Source organism: Phalaenopsis equestris, unplaced genomic scaffold (genome assembly GCF_001263595.1).
Source record: "Phalaenopsis equestris unplaced genomic scaffold, ASM126359v1 Scaffold203879, whole genome shotgun sequence".
In the NCBI taxonomy this organism is placed as follows: Eukaryota; Viridiplantae; Streptophyta; class Magnoliopsida; order Asparagales; family Orchidaceae; genus Phalaenopsis; species Phalaenopsis equestris.
In genome coordinates, this window is record NW_018223472.1 from 31,477 (window position 1) to 38,588 (window position 7,112).

Here is a 7,112-nt window from a genome sequence, read left to right on the forward strand (position 1 = left end):
GCTACATGCTCTCATATGTATAGAATGTGTGCGGTGGGGTGGTCGGACAAAATAATTTCTCGTTGTTTGGGAAAAATTATTGTGTACGGGCACCACATGTATCTCTGCATTTGTTGTTCGATCATGACCGTAGATCACGGCGAACTACGGTCAGAATATATTTTAATCTTTTTTAAAAAAATTTAAATGGGACCACCGAATTATATAGTTACCCAACATGAACTTACTATCAGTAGATTAGATTAGATTGCTCAATCCCCTCTCCACTAAAAGTCCGTCACTCCGGACGCGAGAAAGAGAGAGATGTTGAGCATCGACGGAAGGATCCTCGGCAGGATTCTGGCAGCGGCGGCGGCCGCTTTCTTCTTCCGGGCCAATTACCGTCCCCGGGCCTGCCCTGTTACCGGAGGAAGACGCCGGTGACGAGGAGGCCCCGGCAGAGTCCGGCAAGATCGTACCGGTGACAATCCGGTGGAGCGGCATCACTTGCTCCTTCTCCGATAAGCGCGGGAAGACAGTGAGCTACCCCCGCCTTCGTATCTTCTCCTTTTGATCCAAACTCTTTGCCAAGCTCTGCACTCTGCGTCGCCTTACAAGCTAGACGCGTATGCTAGCTCGACAAAGCATTGATCTAATAACGTGTACCGTTATCTCGATTTCTCACTGTTGGCATTCTCTCAATTCTTGGATGCTAAGTTGCACACTTATCCATAAATTAGAAGTTGGTTTATGCGTTTTCAGATAAGGTTCTTGCTGACCAATGTAAGCGGGGAGGCAAAATCTGGGAGATTGCTTGCTGTTATGGGACCATCTGGTTCTGGAAAGACTACTTTGCTCAATGTGCTTGCGGGGCAGCTCGCAGCGTCACCGAGATTACATCTTTCGGGCCATTTGGATATTAATGGCAAGTCTAGATTGAGTGGGGGTTACAAGTAAGTTTTCTTGCGCTGGCCGGTTGCGGCTGATGGGTTTTGGTTACTTTTTCTGGTATTAATGGAGGAAATTGTGTTGCAGGATTGCTTATGTGAGACAGGAGGATATTTTTTTCTCACAGCTGACACCGAGAGAAATACTGTCTATAGCTGCGGAGCTCCAGCTGCCAGAGATTGCGTCAGTTGAGAAGAGGAATAAGTATGTGGATGATCTCTTGTTCAGGCTAGGCCTGGTAAGTTTGTTCTTTTTGCGTGAAATTGGATCATGTTTAATGTAATCTTTTATTTCTTTAATCCAGCATAACTCAAATAGCAACAACTAGAATAAAATATTGGGACTCTTTTAAGATGAACTCTAAGGTGGTGGATCACTTCCCGTGCATGTGTATTGGAAACTAAGGGGCTGTTTGTTTGGCAGCAAAAGAAGTGCATTGCTTACCTTTTGTAGGGGTTTGGGAAATCCAACATTTGGTTGAAGAATTTCAAATGCAATGTAAGGTTGCAATGCATTTGAAATTCTTTATGTAGTCTAATTTCAATGAATTTGAAATCTAGTATTTGGGCGAATTCCAAATACATTAAAATTGAACTATGGATTCGCTGCTTGTCTCCCACTCTCTGCTGCCGCCACGCCTCCAGCCATTGCCTCCCTCCCCCCACTGCTTTCCCTAACCCATCCCGGCCTGTCCCCACTACGGGCCACTTGCCACCATTGACTCTTGACACTAACACACACATTTTACGTGATTTTAATTTTTCTTTTCAAAAAGGAAATGTAAAGTCCTCTTTTTATTTTACACTAAACAAAACAACTACAAAGTATTCCAAATACAATACATTGCTTTTTTTTTCTTACATTGTATTTCTTTTTCAACAAACCAAATAGGCCTTAAATTAAAGTTTTTAATTTCACCTTGAGCTACAATATGCTTGTAACATGCTTGTGTTGAGTGTATGCTTTTATAATTTTTTGAGAATTGTGAGAGAGAAATCTTAAAGTACGTGACTCAAAAAACTCATGAAGTTTGAGAAAAACCATCTTGTTTAACCGCTAGGCCTCATTCACACGTATATAAAATTCTCTTTCATATGACAAATATACATGCATACACATATTTTTTTTAATAGATTCTACCTTACATAGATTGCAGATACAAATTTCACTAACTATTTATTTTTTTCTTTGGGTATTTTATATTCCCACAATAGATCAATTGTGCTGATTCTATTGTTGGTGATGCCAAAGTTCGTGGGATTAGTGGTGGTGAAAAGAAACGACTATCACTTGCTTGTGAGTTGATAGCAAGCCCGTCTGTTATCTTTGCAGATGAACCAACAACTGGTACAAACTATGAGCTTTGTTTATATATAAACTACTCTCTATCTATAAATCCTCAGATATTATTTCATAACTACTTAAACTCGCATGAATTTTGAAAATTTAGTTCAAGTAATTGTATGTGTCATAACGATCATTAAGTACATTGTTGATGACATGATTGATGATCAATTTTATTAGTTTTATAAATTGATTTAATTTCATATATATTTTATTTAATTAATTTGTCATTAGGCTATTCTTAATTAGAGACATTTATGTAATTACAACTAAGAGCCTTTCCTGTAGAAGAATTCCTCGGGCTTATTGATTATTATTGTAAGAGTATTGAATATTTTTTCCTTGGCTACTTCCCCTTCATCCTTCTCTTCTTGGTAATCTTACCCCCCCTCTTATGCTTGAAACCCTCTTTTTCTTTTGATCTTCTTATACTCTTTCTTTTTCATCTTCTATTTCTGTTAACTTTGTCCTCCTGCATTCATATATTGTATTGTGGAAACCTTTTATAACTTCGCTAAAGTCTTCATATAGTCATATGCATTTCATCATTTAATAATTGAACAAATTATGATAAGTTATATAATCGTAATTTGATGTTATCCACTGTTGAATTTGCTTGTAATATATTTTTTAACATATCAATTGAAAAAAAATACCCATTTGAAGTGGTGAATGTTTGTGGTCTATAGATCTTATACCTTTGCTTGTGCCTGCATGTTTTTGCCTGATGCATTGTGCTTTGAGGTTGCGTAAATTTTACAATATGATATTACAACAATAACTATTTTGCAAAATGAGAAATATAAAACTATGTCGATAATGATAAGTAATTTCAGGAATATAATGAACTGATGAAGGAAGTATATGCTCTCTTCTGGCCTAAACACTTTTCTTTGCATATATTAAATGTTGAGCAAATTTTGTCCGACAATATTATTATGTGTCCTTCAAGGGAGCGTCGGTCAACTTTCGATTGATTAGATTTATTTGAAAAATAAGATATATGAAAATAATTTTTTTAGATTTAATTTAAGTTTTTGTTTCAGACTGTTTTACGAGTACCTTCAACAGAACTCTTCGAAAGATATTTCCTCATACCTAAGAAATTTTTAGAGGTCATTCCAGTTAGATTTATGTGCTACTAATGATGTGCTTATCTTGCGTGTATATCTAATCATTTAGGTTTGTCTGACATTTTTTATAAATAAATTTGTGGGCTATTGATGATTATGGAATGATTATTGTCTATTTAGCTTCTCTACTGTCCTTTATTCTTCACCTCTTGGTATTTTTCCTTCCCTCCCTAACTTTAACTCCCATTTCTTCCCAATTCTCAATTTGGCTTCTTCTCCTTCTCTTCTACTTCCTCCTCTCTCTCTCTCTCTCTCTCTCTCTCTCTCTCCCCTCTTTCTTCCCCTCTTCAAAGTTTAGGTTTTCACGGTAGGACATTAAAAAGCAAATGGGAGTGACTCAAACATGAACAGTTATTTCAGGAGTCCAAAGGAAAGAAAAGGTAGGGGATGGCACAGATCCTAAGGAGAATCCTCAGTGACTTCCCAAACTATCCTGCTGTGTGGTTATGTTTTTGAAAAGATGTTATTCAATAGTTCAATCCTGCCAATCCCACAGAGCTTAAGTATGGGCTCTTAGTTTTCGTGAATACTTTAAATGGGCATTTACATACATGCTACCCAATTCTTTTTTATTTACGTATCTAACATCTAAACTTTACTTTTTACGTTTGTAACACCCTAATCTTTCATATCACATAAAAAACACCACTACTTTGGCTTTTAAAAAGTGAAATACAACTTTCCATGCATAAGTAAGGTGGCATATATGTAAAAATTGAAGTTTAGGGTTTCATATGTAAATGTATAGGAAGTGAGTGGTATTTATATAAGTCTTCCTACTTTAAACTATAGTAATTTCTGGGTAATTTTGATTATTTTTGATATTTTTCATTCAAATTATTTGTTTGTTTGTTTGAGAACTTAGTTAAATGCTGCCCTCTCAAATCAATGTGATGGCTTTTTGATAATGGTGTTGATATTGTAAATGATTTTGGCGAGCATATATATTCCGATTATTGAGTTTTAATTTCATACCACAAGTGCAAAACCTTTTCCGTTGCTGTAGTATTATTCACATATTAAAGTAGATCTAGCTTTCCTTTATTTTAGATTGTTAAATATTGCTTTATGATACTTTTCTAAATTTCATTGGATACTTTTCTAAATTTCATTTTGATTCTTATGTAATTGAATTGTGTGGCATTTACATACATACCACGCAATTCTTATTTATTTAGAGATTTAACACCTTACTTTCATATTTACATGTATAAGCCTCAATTCCTTAATATTGCATAAAAGATATCACTATTACTAGTGTTTTTAAAAAAATAATTCCTTCAATGCATGTGATTATGACATAGAAGTGTTATAAATGTAAATATCAAAATTTAGGAGTTAGATATGTAATTACATAAGAATTGTGTGGTTGGCATGTAAATTTCTCTTGAATTCTCATTTAGAGAGAGTTTCTTCTTTCCTTTATGTTGCTTACACATATTCTTTGTGCTGGCTTCTAGAGGGATTTAAATTGTTTTCATTTCTCCTATAGTCTCTGGTATTTTTTTTTTAAACAAATGCATACACCGATATATTTTAAACCTTTAACTTAGGATCTTGTGATTAGAGACAAAGAGCCGAACCACTAAACTAAATTAGCTGCATGTAGTCTCTATTCAATGTTTTGCATTGTGAGTGTCGAGAAGTATTTAGATCTCTATTTTAGAAACGAGTCAATATGGAGCGAGTTACAATATATTTACTTGTTTTTTAAAACTCACTTTTTGCCATTTTCTTTGTTTCTTTTTTATCCTTTGTCGCATATTTTTCCTCATTACTTTACTAGCATTATAAATAAAAGTAATAATCTGATATTCTAATGCATGATCTTATTAATTTATTAATTTTTTTTATTAAAAGCTGCAAAGCAAAATTTAAGATGAATTCCTATCCCTTAAAGTTGAGGCTCACTTCTAATATTTCAATTAAGGGTGTGTTTCAAGAATGAAACTCAGTTTTATTTAATTTAAATAAAATCAAAACTTAACACTTATTTCTAGGAGTAAAAATAGATTACTTCCATATTCTTACATTGAAACAATCTGGTCCTTAGAGCTTGTAACTTTTTTTTTGTTCGTGATTTTTATACTTAATTGCTCCATCTTTTAATTCTAATTATAAATCATTGCCGTGAAAATAAACCAACTTATGATAAATTAATTGTCATTAACCTTTAATCAACTGAATTTCTTAAAACATATGTTTGATCCTTCTCATATGGCTGTTAAAAAGTTCATTCTATGAATTCTTGGGTTGTTGTAAATTTTCCTTAGTCCTTTTAACTGCGATAGATACCAAAAATTTTTAGGAAGATTTACATTTATACCCCCTCATTTTCTAAGTCTTTACATGTCTAACACCTAAACTCAATTCTTAAATATACGCCGCCTTATCTATGCATGAAATGATTTATTTCAATTTTTAAAAGTTGTAATCCTGGTATTTCTGATATGATAAAAGATTTGGGAGGGAGAAATAGACAAACCAATTTTTAGGTGTTTGATGTATAAATACATAGAAATTGGGTGATATGTATTTAAAGCCTCAATTTTTTATTCTTTTGGGCAGGCCTGGATGCATTCCAAGCTGAGAAGGTTATGGAAACTCTTCAACAGCTTGCACAAGAGGGACATACTGTTATCTGCTCAATACATCAGCCTAGAAGTTCAGTATTTAAAAAGTTTGATGACTTAGTGCTGCTATCAGAGGGTTTAGTTGTTTACAATGGTCCAGCGAAAGATGAACCCTTAAAATACTTTGCAAAACTTGGGTAAAAAGCTTTATATTCTGATCTATCCTATTCAATTATGTGCTTATTTTTTTGCAATTTAATTCTTAAAAAGATAGAGCTTATATGTACTATCTTTTAGGAGAAGGTAATTGAATAAAATTTTAAAAAAATCACATCAAGAGTAGAAAATTATTTCAGGTTTATTTCAAGAAAGTTGGCAATAGAGGAGTTTTGTCATGTAGGTAGTCAACGTAAAACTGTGGTTTTTATTGTTTTTTAAATCAATACTTAGTTACAATTAAAGCTGATTGGTGGACATTGGGGAACATAAATGATTGTGAATGAATTTTGAAATTGTTTAGGGGTATTTACACGCATATCGGACAATTCCCATGTAATTACATATCTAATACCTAAACATTAATTCTTACATTCTTACATTTGTAACGATCAAATCTTCAAATCACATAAAAAATACCATTTTTACTAACTTTTAAAAGGTGAAATACGCCTTTCTAAGCATAGATAAGTGACATAAATGTAAAAAATCAAAGTTTAGGTGTTATATAGTTGAATACATAGGAAGTATGTGGTATTTATGTAAATCTTCCAATTGTTTAATGAGAGCTAGTGTGGAGTTGACAAATAACTCTCTTGCCAAAATAATCATTTTATGAAAACCAAAAGGGATTACACATCACCAAATGAAATAAGCATGTCATAACATAAACTAAATCGTACATAATTGTAAATCATGTTGCTTCCGACCGCTCTGCTAGGGTTTCGCCCAAGGAGTGAGGGTTTCGCCCGATGGCGAAACCCTGATTTGATTTCTGACTCGACGACGCGGTTTCCCGCACTTGACGATGACGAGGAATCGTCGTCTTCTCTCTCGCGCCAAACAACGAAGGGCTTTGGCATCTGCTACGGTTTTGTCGTCTCCTCCTTCGCTGCTTCCAGCTAGCCTTCGAGCTGCT

The 7,112-nt window shown here is 34.2% G+C and overlaps 1 pseudogene; it reads left to right on the forward strand.

Annotated features, from left to right (window-relative positions):
* Positions 1-251: 251 nt before the first annotated feature.
* On the forward strand, positions 252-6,178 carry LOC110036219 (annotated as a pseudogene).
* The last annotated feature ends 934 nt before the right edge of the window (positions 6,179-7,112 follow it).